The sequence below is a fragment of the Argopecten irradians genome, chromosome 4 (assembly GCF_041381155.1).
Source record: "Argopecten irradians isolate NY chromosome 4, Ai_NY, whole genome shotgun sequence".
NCBI lineage: Eukaryota > Metazoa > Mollusca > Bivalvia > Pectinida > Pectinidae > Argopecten > Argopecten irradians.
In genome coordinates, this window is record NC_091137.1 from 48,217,538 (window position 1) to 48,229,394 (window position 11,857).

At 34.4% G+C, this 11,857-nt stretch overlaps 2 long non-coding RNA genes across 2 annotated transcripts; both read right to left on the reverse strand.

Moving 5' to 3' along the window:
• Window positions 1–627: 627 nt before the first annotated feature.
• On the reverse strand, window positions 628–4,003 carry LOC138322541 (uncharacterized). Its single transcript, XR_011208420.1, has 3 exons — window positions 3,706–4,003; window positions 3,104–3,136; window positions 628–752 (listed from the first exon to the last, which is right to left on the reverse strand). It is a non-coding gene; the product is annotated as an uncharacterized lncRNA (long non-coding RNA).
• Window positions 4,004–8,036: 4,033 nt separating this feature from the next.
• On the reverse strand, window positions 8,037–9,827 carry LOC138322542 (uncharacterized). The gene is made up of 3 exons (XR_011208421.1): window positions 9,511–9,827; window positions 8,442–8,471; window positions 8,037–8,139 (listed from the first exon to the last, which is right to left on the reverse strand). It is a non-coding gene; the product is annotated as an uncharacterized lncRNA (long non-coding RNA).
• Window positions 9,828–11,857: the final 2,030 nt, after the last annotated feature.

The following is an 11,857-nucleotide window of genomic DNA, read 5'->3' on the forward strand; positions in this document are numbered from 1 at the left end:
TCTCTTCGTCATCCATGTAAATTGTGAAGATTCATTTCACTGTTTTGCCGTCCGGCGCAGTGGTAGTCAACTAACGCGCGGTAATTAGAATGACGGCAGGAAAGATAAGACGACCCGCGTTATGAAAATTAATATTTGATGCATTAGAATCAACTGGTTTAGAAGGTGATGATAAGTGTAGTATAAACGGTAAGCTAATAACTTTCGGGACTCTACAAAATGATCAATGTCGTGATACATTCCCATTTAAAAATTAAAGCCATTTCGGAGAGGTAGTGGACCTTTAAGCAAATGCATGCACCATAGGCTTACGAAACCTCTAAAAACATGGAGCTTAAAGAGCTGTTTAACTAGATATAACATTCAAGACATCAATATGTAATATTATGGTAGACATTTATTTAAAATCAATTTATTTAGGTATTTAGTAAAGTTATCAGTAGTAGATTTCGACGTAAACAATGACGCCTTATCGGTTCTCTAACTAAAACCATCTCTTCATATCTTACCCGTTTCCTCCGTTGCATTAGTTCTTAGTGAATGAAGCAATCGGCAAATTATTTTAATCCAATTGTAATAAAGGCCGTTCTGATGAAAAGCAAGCACAGAAAAACAATACAATCGAGGTCGAGTTAGGAAATTTAATTATAACAGCAAAAGGTTTAATTGGAAAACAGGAGCAACGGTTAGGAAGAAGAGCAAGTCGGGAACGTTGTTGGGAGAGTTCGTGTCAGCCAGTAATCATCATATCACTATAACAAAGATTAAAAAAGACAGTTAGGTCATTGTTATTTCCAACGAAAATATAAAATATAGTACGAGTATATAATCATATGCATTTGTTTTACAATAATGCCATTATAAGTATAATTCATTCCAATAAAAAAATTAAAATCTCAGTTTATATACATATACTTATTTCAAATTATTATAAATAAAATATGCTTTTCCTTTTAAGTGACGGAGTTTAAATAACCTTGTTCACATTGAAAACTGTATGGTTGCTAAATTTCGCGGGTGTAAAATTTCTCGATTTACTTTTATGGACTTATTGGCGGGGTAATATTTTCGCAAATTATGTTAGATAAGCATTGAAGTCACGATTTTTTAATTTCTTCTGGGTATGAAAGAAATTATGTTTGCAAACTGTTCGAATCCGCGTATAAGAGGACATGTTTTAATATGTCAAGCCGTGATTTTGATAAATTTCACGACGGTTTGGATGGATCCGCAAATTTAGCAACTATAGAGTAGAGAAAGAAAGACATTGTAACAAACATACATAAACAAAATTTCCACGAAATGATGTGTTTAGCTTCATTTGAAATTCAAATATTTCCTGAGGTTTCAGATTACCAAAACCAACATTTGATAAATGACACGTTGATGTATCTTTTAAAAACCCATCCCTTTTAAAATTTCAGGACAAAACTGCCGGAAATATACCTATACGCATGTCTGAGAAGAAGACCCTCATATTTAAGCTTGTATCATTTGGTAATATTTAGAACACATTCGACGCATGCGCACCCTACTGTAAAACCATGCAAAGTTGTTACATTATATATAACTTACACTTTCAGAACACTCAAAGTCACATACAAATATATGCGAAATAATTATTGCAAAAAGGCAGAACTTAGAAAAATACGAGTCTGTGCGCAAATGATGTGTCATATTTCTACTTCTAAGCCGGATGCATCTGGGTTGAAATACCGTTAAGAAGGAATACTGCACCATGGTATGTTTTCTGAAGTCAATTGGGACTATTTCACGTACCACGTGATATCTGATAAGGTATGTACGGGACTATTGTTTATAATGGTGAGTGACTGAAGTTAACATAATTTTAGCGGGGAACGTTACGTCCAATCACCAGTGCATATATACTTTCGTACCATACAAACATTTTGGAGCATTACGTGGTACATGAAAAAAAGTAAAGTTAAAGTTTACATTGTAAATTGTTACAATTGATGACAATACAAATTACATCTCATCCTAACTTGCCCTTCCTATATGCCAGTAATCAATGGTATGATATATTGTCATTTGTATGCGTTAGTGTCTTCAATTCTATGTTTGCATATTAATCTGCGCTTGTTGGTAGGTATTGATTGTGACGTAATGTATTTTTGAGTATAACGTCATGCATTTCAGAGAAAAGGGCGTGAGTTTCGCTTACAAACAATGACGTCACCATGGACACCTACCAGCAGGGGAGATGATTCTGTTTTATGTAAAGGCGGAATACCTATCAACTGAGCGGTTGTTTTTAGTAGATACTATGTATTCATTACCATAATTAATGCCATCATAGATTTAATACCTGAGTCAAACCATATCAAGGTCATATCTAGTTCTTCTAGTGCTATCAAATGAAGATATAACATTACAAGAATTCCACGGAAGTGGATGTGTCGCCTGCACAGCATCACAAAAAAATAGTTATTTACAGTTTAAAATATTGTTAATAATTGGGTGAAGTTGCCAAGACCTGTAACTCTACCAAATAATGATGGATTTTGACCAGTATCAAACCATTCCGAGATCTCATTAATATAAAGCAGTATTCAAAATTTGGTTGAAAATGGACAATGAATACTTAAAGTGATCTAGCGGAAACCATAGATTTATCTGTTTTGACAATTTTAAAGTCCCGTAATCCATGCAAATATTGACAAATTTGACCAATATCGAACTTAACCGAGGTCACATTAATATAAAGTAAGTTACCAAATTTGGGTGAAATCGGAAAATAAATACTTCAGTTATCGCACGGAAACCGTTTCCCCAACTCCGCCGACGCCGACCCCGATATAGTATTACCGAAATGTCGCCCTTGCGTTGCAGGCGACACAAAATTCTAAATATAAACATCTTTACAACATATACGAAAATATTGATCATCTATATATGTATATATAAGTGAAAAACAGCAAAGCTAGGCGTTGGCATCAATGAATATTTTAAATCAAGAAATAGACATTTCAAATTTCAATTTGATTAATACTTTAATACATTGAACCCCCTATTACATGGTATGCTTTTCTAAATCATTAAGATAATGTTTGATTGTCAAGCTGATACATGAAATACTTACTTTATTTCAGATTGATCAGGAATAGGGCGAAAACTGAAAATAAAATTAAATCGCATGGTTTCACTTAATTTATCAAAAAATATAAATGTTGCTTTCATATTTTCCAAATAAACAAATGAAAAATGTGAATAAAACTTAAAAAAACGAAGGTGCAGTTGTGTATAAAACTTTCTCATAAGAAAACTACAACGTGAAATCATTGTTTTACATAGGGTAGACTAACAAATGACCACAAATTATAGCATTATTGTTAAAGTGTCATATGATGTACCAGTACAACATAATCATACATGTATCTAATATTTTAATTCTATTATTTATATCGATGTTCATCCAGGTATATACAATAAAAATAGAAAGGCTAGTGCAATTATAGACATAACATAAATTAATGATACGGATAATATCATTTTCCGAATTTGCATATTACAGAGTTATCTGCACTTTCGGGTAGGTATTGATTTAGACGTCATGTGTTTGCGAGCGTAACGTCATACGTTTCGGCGAAAACGACGTGAATTGCGCTCACAAAATAATGACTTAACAAGGGAGCTAACTCTGTAATATGCAAAGACGGAATAGGGTATTTTGTATATACATACATATAAGGATTATGAGCCAGATGAGGTTAAATCCAGTGTTAAAAGCGCCTCGAGCAAGTCCTCCAACTCCGTACGAATATCCACCACCGGCATATCCACCACCGGCATATCCACCGGATCCTGGATGTATCAGGAATTTCTGTCGTAGGTATCTGTAACCGTATCGAGGTGGAGTGTAGCGAGCATAGGATTGGATATGTCCCTGACCATAGCCTCCCGCTGAAACAGTCGAAGCCAGGCAGGCTATAATGGCAACTGCCAACAACGAGGCGACTATCAACGACCTCATGATCAGGAATGATACTGTTTGCAATTCGCTGCTTTGCTTATATGCAGATCACAAGCCAATGACCGTTGAGGTCAAAGGTAAGACAATGACAGCATGGTGCAGTGCTGTAAAATTTATGACATTTATGGATGGGGCAGGTGCGCCGGCAGCATTTTTTTCTTACCACATTTCACATTATACGGTATCTTCGGTGCAAGATGTTATGTACGGAAGTGAGTTATGAGTTGAAAGCGTATGCTGTTAAAAAAGAGAAACCATTTGAATTGTGTTAAACTGTTAGATAGGACACACAGCTGTAATTGTAAGTTATTAAATGTATATATATACAATTGAAAGTATTTTTATCTAAATATGATTAAATATACTGCTGGATAATATATCTAAACTAGGTTGACACTTGTAAAATACACAGTTTCCCTCACATATTCGGGTGTATTAGTATTCAATGCCACAATAAAATACAATGACGTTATATCGCAGCTTCAACCAAATGGCAGTCTCTCCGTCGTCAAGAGTTGAAAAACCACTTTATGAATGACTGCTTTTGAGGTTATGGAGAACACAAATGATACATTGTGATCTTACACAACTTGCATTAAACGGGAATTAGCCATCGTGTGTTACAAAATAAATAGTTAAAGGCCCGAAAAAAAGAGTTTCTTAAAAACAATAATTACATGAGATACATCTTATAGATGACCTAAAATGAGTTTACAACGCCAAACAAAAGCAAATGACTGTATAATATATATACATGTATGTTAAGAGGTAGGATTCTTTTCGTTGTTTTGCCGTCTGGCGTACTAATATTCAGATTACGCAGGACGACGGCGGGAAACATAAGACGACTCACAGGATCATTATAAATGTAGTATGTACAGTTGCGACTCTAAAAAATTATTAATCTCGTTTTACATTCCCATCTTTAAAAAAAAACAAAATGCCGTTTCGGAAAGGTAGTGGGCCGTTAATAGCTATTAAAAAAAATTTAAAAAAAAACCCAACAAAATAACTGATGTTAGACGGTGTGACTATGTATTTTGTAATTATTCTTTCATATGTGCATATGAAGTATAAGTGTGTTGTATTGTCGGTATCAACATTTGGTAAATTCCTTGGGAAGTCTCCGTGTTACCACGTTTGATGAGTCTTCGGCAGATCATCTCCATTCTTATACTTACACATGACATAAGTCTAATATTCTCTCATACCTTCAGGTGAAATACTGGCTGGTCTCTCATACCTACAGGTGAAATACTGGCTGGTCTCGGGCAATGCACTCATGGGGCCTGAGGCAGTACTGCATGGCTACCCATGCAATACAGCCTCGTGACGTCACATCGTCAACAGAATTACAATTATCTTGGGACAATATCAACTTTTTTTCAGAAACTAGGCTGGGTTTACTTTAAAAGATACAAACAACATGTTTGTGTTGAAAATATAGCTTAGTGACATCACATCGTCAACAGAATTACAATTTTCTAGGGACAATTTGAACATTTTTTTTTCCAGAAACTAGGCTGGGTTTACTTTAAAAGATACAAACAACAGGTTTGCGTTGAAAATATAGCCTCGTGACGTCACATCGTCAACAGAATTACAATTTTCTAGGTACAATTTCATTTTTTTCAGAAACTAGGCTAAGTTTACTCTGAAAGATACAAACAACGGAACTTGCCGTTGAAAATATAGTCTCGTGACGTCACATCGTAAACAGAATTTCAATTGTCTAAGTATACAATTTCATTTTTTTCAGAGACAAGGCTAAGTTTACTTTAAAAGATACAAACAACGGGAAAGGCGTTGAAAATATCACGTTATTTTCATGTATGGATAATTGATTTACAGTCGCGGTTTTTTTCGGATTTATTTCAAAATGGTGGATAGTCATAGTTGTTAAATTGCAATCAAACGATACTGTATGAGATAAAATATACTCTTTCATATGGGGATATGAAGGATAGGGATATTCTACCCTTGAGGTTTACAACGTTTTGTGACCCTCGGATAGAATATCCTTCAACAACATATGACAACGTCTTATAAGCTATTCACTACTGTCAGAGATAGGATAGTAAAATATTCATTTCAATGATCTTCTCTACTGAAAATTCAAAATTTTCAATTGACTAACTCTTTCTTTAATATTTAATAGATTGTTGGAAAATATCTTCAATTTTTTAATTAATCACTATGATGTGTATTGAAGATTTGCAAAACCAGTGTTTTAACAGTGAATCCATTATGTATAGTCAGAATAGCACCATACTCCTATCTGTATACAGTTGATCACAATTTAGTGATTTAGTGCTTTATACAAATATTCTGATGACAGTATTTGAGTTTTGTCCTATTAAAATGTTTGCTATTTTTACAACATTTCTCGTTTTTACCTAAAATGTAAAAATATGAATGGCAAAAAAGATAAATATTCACATTTAAATGGTTATTATTTCACCGTAGTCAACTTTCAACAGATGTACATTATAAAAGAACCCGATATTTATAAAATCAAACGGATTTCTTATCTCAGTGAAAATTTTCAATGAAATGTGAATGACCCTCCGCAAAGCGTATTTTATATTAATGTTAAAATGGTATTTTGTATAAACAAATCTATTAGAAAACTAATGTTTCATATCGCAACTTGCTACTAGTGGAGACAACAATTTTTAAATGTTTACCGTTTCTTTAATTTGATGCCAAACGCATTGAACGGATAGATCATGGCTATTTCCAATGGCTTTGCCGATCCGGAATGCCATTGTGACATTATGACAAAAAGTATAAATTGACGTCAGAAAAAATGATGTGACGTCAGGATTTCTAGGATAGCGGGACAAAATGGCTGTCTTCGCTGGATTATTTTGTAGTACGGTTAGGCGTTGAAGTAGTTTTTTTTTAAATGTATCTTGTTGCAGTTAGGTGATAGAAGGATCAAAGTACGAAAAATAAAAGTAACAACTTCTAAGACTCGTTTCATTTAATCTCATATGGAATGAATACCCATTTAAGGTCTTATTTGTATTTAACCGATTAGCGATTTTATTCGAATCATTCAGATTATGTGATGACAAATAGCACGTCAAACGTTTCGCCTAGTTATGGTGCATACAACTTTAAGCGATTGCGCAATGAGATGGTCTTTTGAACAGAATACGTATTGTGTGGCCGATTAAATTGTGTTAATTTCATAATTTCATGTTGATATTAATGTTATACTATTATAAATCCCACAAACAGCCTTCCTTTGCATGTACTTCACAGAATGGTTGGAGGTTCCTCATTAAACGTGCTCTACAGCTCGACTTGTAATTAATTTAACTGGTTTTACTCTTTTATAAACATATATCTTCTTCTGTATAAACATCATTAGCGGAAATAGGTATCATCAAGACCTTAAACAATTGGCTGCCATGACATTATATCAGCTAGGATATCATAAGCATAAAGTTCTCTTAGAATATGATTTAATATTAAAGTTCATGAAATTCATTCTCTTTGCTTGTTTCATATAGCATCAACAATTTGTTCGGTATTGAGAAACAAATCTTCTGTCATTGGAATATCATTTTATTAAGTGGACATCCCTCTGAATTATGCCTTAACAAAACTGGAGGTTCTGATTGCGACAACAGATAAACATAAAACATCGAATAACGGTACATCGTGGTTGACTTTGTGGCTTTGAAGCATGCTCTCTGTAATCTTGAAAGGAGGTTTCTGCTGGCCTTTGCTAGATCAGTTGTTTTCTCCTGAACTGCCTTCTTCAGTTTAAAACGATAGTGAAAATCCCCCTTCGATAGCATATGGGGTAACTACATGTAGATAAAGATAGGCTTTTTTGAAGCGAACAACTTTGAACTAAATATTGGTTTAAGCAAACTAAAACTTACCAAATCAGTAGAAGGTTTCAAGTAAACTAAACTTATTGATGCTTCCAATGCATTTGTATATATTAAGGGTGTTGTTTCCAAAGCTATAACTTTACCGAAATCAATTGCAAATTAAGACAATACAATAAAACCCAACAAGTAAGGTCATAACAGCATAAGGTTTAATTGGAAAACAGGAGCAATGATTATGTAGTGCAAATACGGAGCGTTGTTGGGAGTTCGTGTCAGCCGGTCGACGTCATGTTACTGAAATAAAGATGTGGATTTATTTATTTATTAAATATCTACTGTCATAAATTGTTACCATAGGGACTGGACACACGCTTTTTCGACTTAATATCGCCTTACCCCTGTTTATTTATTAAACAGTGTATGCTAGCATGATATTCTAGATTCCCCTTCTACTATTTGGTATTATTTTAATAGAACATGTACTACCATCATTTTGGAATTGCGTTCGTTTTCACAAGATCCCACAACTTCAGAAAACGGTCATATTTTGATAACGTAGAGTAGCAAATGACTGCTTACAGAAATGCAATACTCACTTTACTTGTCTAGAAGGAGTAGGAGAACAGCTGAAACAGAGTACAAAATTTGAATCAAAATGGCTGATATGAATATGTCATCGCTGTCTATCATACAAATCTAGGGCGAGTTACGGAACATAAATAACAACGAACATTTAGTAGCACTTTGCAAGACTGAACGAACACCGGTAGAGGAAAAACCAGAATAAGTTTTAGCCGATATTGCTTTGTTTTATAAAATCTGCATCAGATTTCATCCCTTTGGCTTATACAGACATTTAAGGTATCAGTCTCCGTATTTCACAATTATCATGAAATGAAACATTATGGGACATAGCATCAACTATACCACTTGTAACTACACTACAAGAGACTGAAAAGTAAAACTAACAAATACTCGGAATAGGAAATTAATTGTTGTCATGACAGCGTATAGTGATGTCAGGAAATTTTGTCGTGACGTCATCGTTTTAGAATTTGTAACAAAATGGCTGCCTCAGTTAATGTAAAATCCTTAAGAATGTAGATTCCTGATATTATATGATAGGAAAGTATTTTGATATTGTGTTGATTTATATCGTTTTCTGGAGAATTATTGGACGACTATCGGTCGTCATTAATTCTCATATGAAATGAAAACTCTTTATAGATCAATTGTATTCAAAATATTAGTTATTAAATGATACAAGCCTGTAAAGTTATCCTATTTTTCGGTTGTTCTATTTGTAGATTAATAAAATGTATTCTAAGATCTGTGATTTTTCTCCGGGTACTCTAGCTAGCTTTCCTCTACCTCATGAAACTTCCACATCCTACAATGGTTTGGTTGTTAATAGGAAATTAAACTTAACAAATTAATACTAATTAACGTTTAGTTTAGTTTATTTTTTCAAACGTCTTAGTAACAACCGCCGTGCCAACCAAGAAAAACTTGTCATGTTTTGTAGGCGATTGAAAGCCGGAGTACCCGGAAAGAAAACACTGACCTAGACTGGCTGAGAGTTTATTAATCTGCATATGATACAATGAGACAATTTAATAACTGATTACATAAATGGTGTCAATTTAGTATAATGTCTATACGTACCTAAGATGACTATTAACCAGATGAGGTTAAATCCAGTACCGATTGCTCCTCCAGCAAGTCCACCGAGTGGTGCTGAGAAACCACCAACTCCACCGAATGGTGCTGAGAAACCACCAACTCCATAGTTACCACCATATAAACCGGCACCTCCAGGGTACCCACCACTTCCAGGATGGAGCAGAACACGTTGTCTATACATTCGATAAGCATATTGTGGTGGCTGGTATTGTCGGTACGCTACTCCTCCGCCATATCCTCCCGCTGAAACAGTCGAAGCCAGGCAGGCTATGATGGCAACTGCCAACGAGGCGACTACTAACGACCTCATGATCAGGAATGATACTGTCTGAAGTTCATTTCCTTGCTTTTATGCCCTCAACTGACCAATGAGAAGGAAGTGCCAGAGGTCAAAATGTCAGTATGGCATCCTTACAAGTGACTTGTGACGTTTAAGGATTGGACGGGTATGTCGACCTTACATCGTCTAACCGCAAATCAACTATTTCAGATTAACTAGGATAGTACAGTTTACTTAGTCATACTATTTAGCCCGTTGTTAAGACGGCATCAATTTGAGGCATTCACCATTCACAAAGGTTTCGTTCATTTATATTTATAGTATACGTATTTTGATAAATGGGACTCGTACCATGTGTAACCCGATAACGTTTGTGCGGGACTATTGTTTCTATTGGTGATGGGATGACGTCAAATGACGTTATCGCGGGATAACGTCATTTCAGCGGGAAGATTACAAAGGATTACTTTCCATCACCACTGGAGATATTAGTCCCGCACAAACGCTATCGGGTATCACGTGGTACGTGAATTAGTCCCATTCAAACAAATACTGGACAGATGACTCTGATGACTATAATGATAAGTTACATGTGCCGTAATTCCCATTCTTACGAATCAAGAAGAGCTTTTAATATGTTATTTCCGCCAAAAATTACCAACATTTTGAGAATTACAACGCCTATACTGGATAGGTTTTAATTTTTACAAGAACTAATAAGAGCTGAAAATGATTCAAAATAATTATAGTTACGTCTATAGTGAAGTGAAATGAGTGCACACAGTCAAACGCTGAAGCTAAGTTGTGGTCTACAATTTCATTTCACATTTATTTAGTGTAATTAGTAATTGTAGACTGATTTCTACATGTATGATTCCATCTAATATATATAAGGCAAGCAAGTTAGATATTTACAATGTATTAATTCAGTGTTGTACTTACAAGGCATCATATCTGTTTTGTCTATGTATCTGAATGATATTCATAGCTTAATGCATCAATTCTGATGGTTTTCAATACAATACTGATGAGAGAATTGCATGCCAAAACATGAATTCATCTGATACCATATGGCATATTTAGATACCAGAGATACTGCCTTATGGGACATGCGGCAAATATTTAGATACCTGAGATACTTTAGATACCTGAGATACTGCCATATGGGACATGCGGCAAATATTTAGATATCTGAGGTACTGACATATTGGGCATGCTGCATATATTTAGATATTTGAGAGACTGGAAAGTCAAGCAATATTTAAAGTAATAAAACTAAAGTTATATTAAAGTAAATAAAAATTAGGACAGAAGAATGACAAAATAATACAACCCAAAAATCTATCAAAAATTGACAAGCTAAATTGTACCACTTCCATTGCATAACGCCGTTTCAGAAATGACATGTACACTCATGTTCTAGAATGATAAATGTGGTTCATAATTAGATTCCCTAGCAGAATTTACCTCATAATAACTTTTCTTAAGACTTAATAAAAACTAGCAACAGAGGTAGGTCAACATCTCAAATATGGGCCCGGCATTATCAACGTATTAAAAACACAGATAGACAAGGTAAATAATAACGTAATAGCATATAAGATTTCATTTCAATTCATATTATAGAGTCATGCAAATAGGTAATTTTTTCAACCATAGAATGGATCCATAGCATTTAGCTAAGCCTGGATAATCCGGTCCTTAGTGACCATCCCCCTCCTTCATCACTTTGTCAGATGACGTATTGAAGAATGATTTTCTAACATATCTTACTTAAGCTTTGAAATCTAAAAGACCCCCTAAGTTTTTATCTGAAAATTAAGTTACATTATCCAACAGGTCACATCACAGTAAGTATCTACCTTTTGGAGTGGCTCCGTCAAGTGCAAACAATCAATGATATTATATTTCACAGACCAAATTTATACTGTTAATATTTGTATCGTATGAAATAGTTTGGAGAATGAATGCAGAAAATTTAATGTGACGATATAAAAAAATTCTGCTTTAATGTCCAAAGATTGTTTTCAAATTGGCAATTGTCTTAAT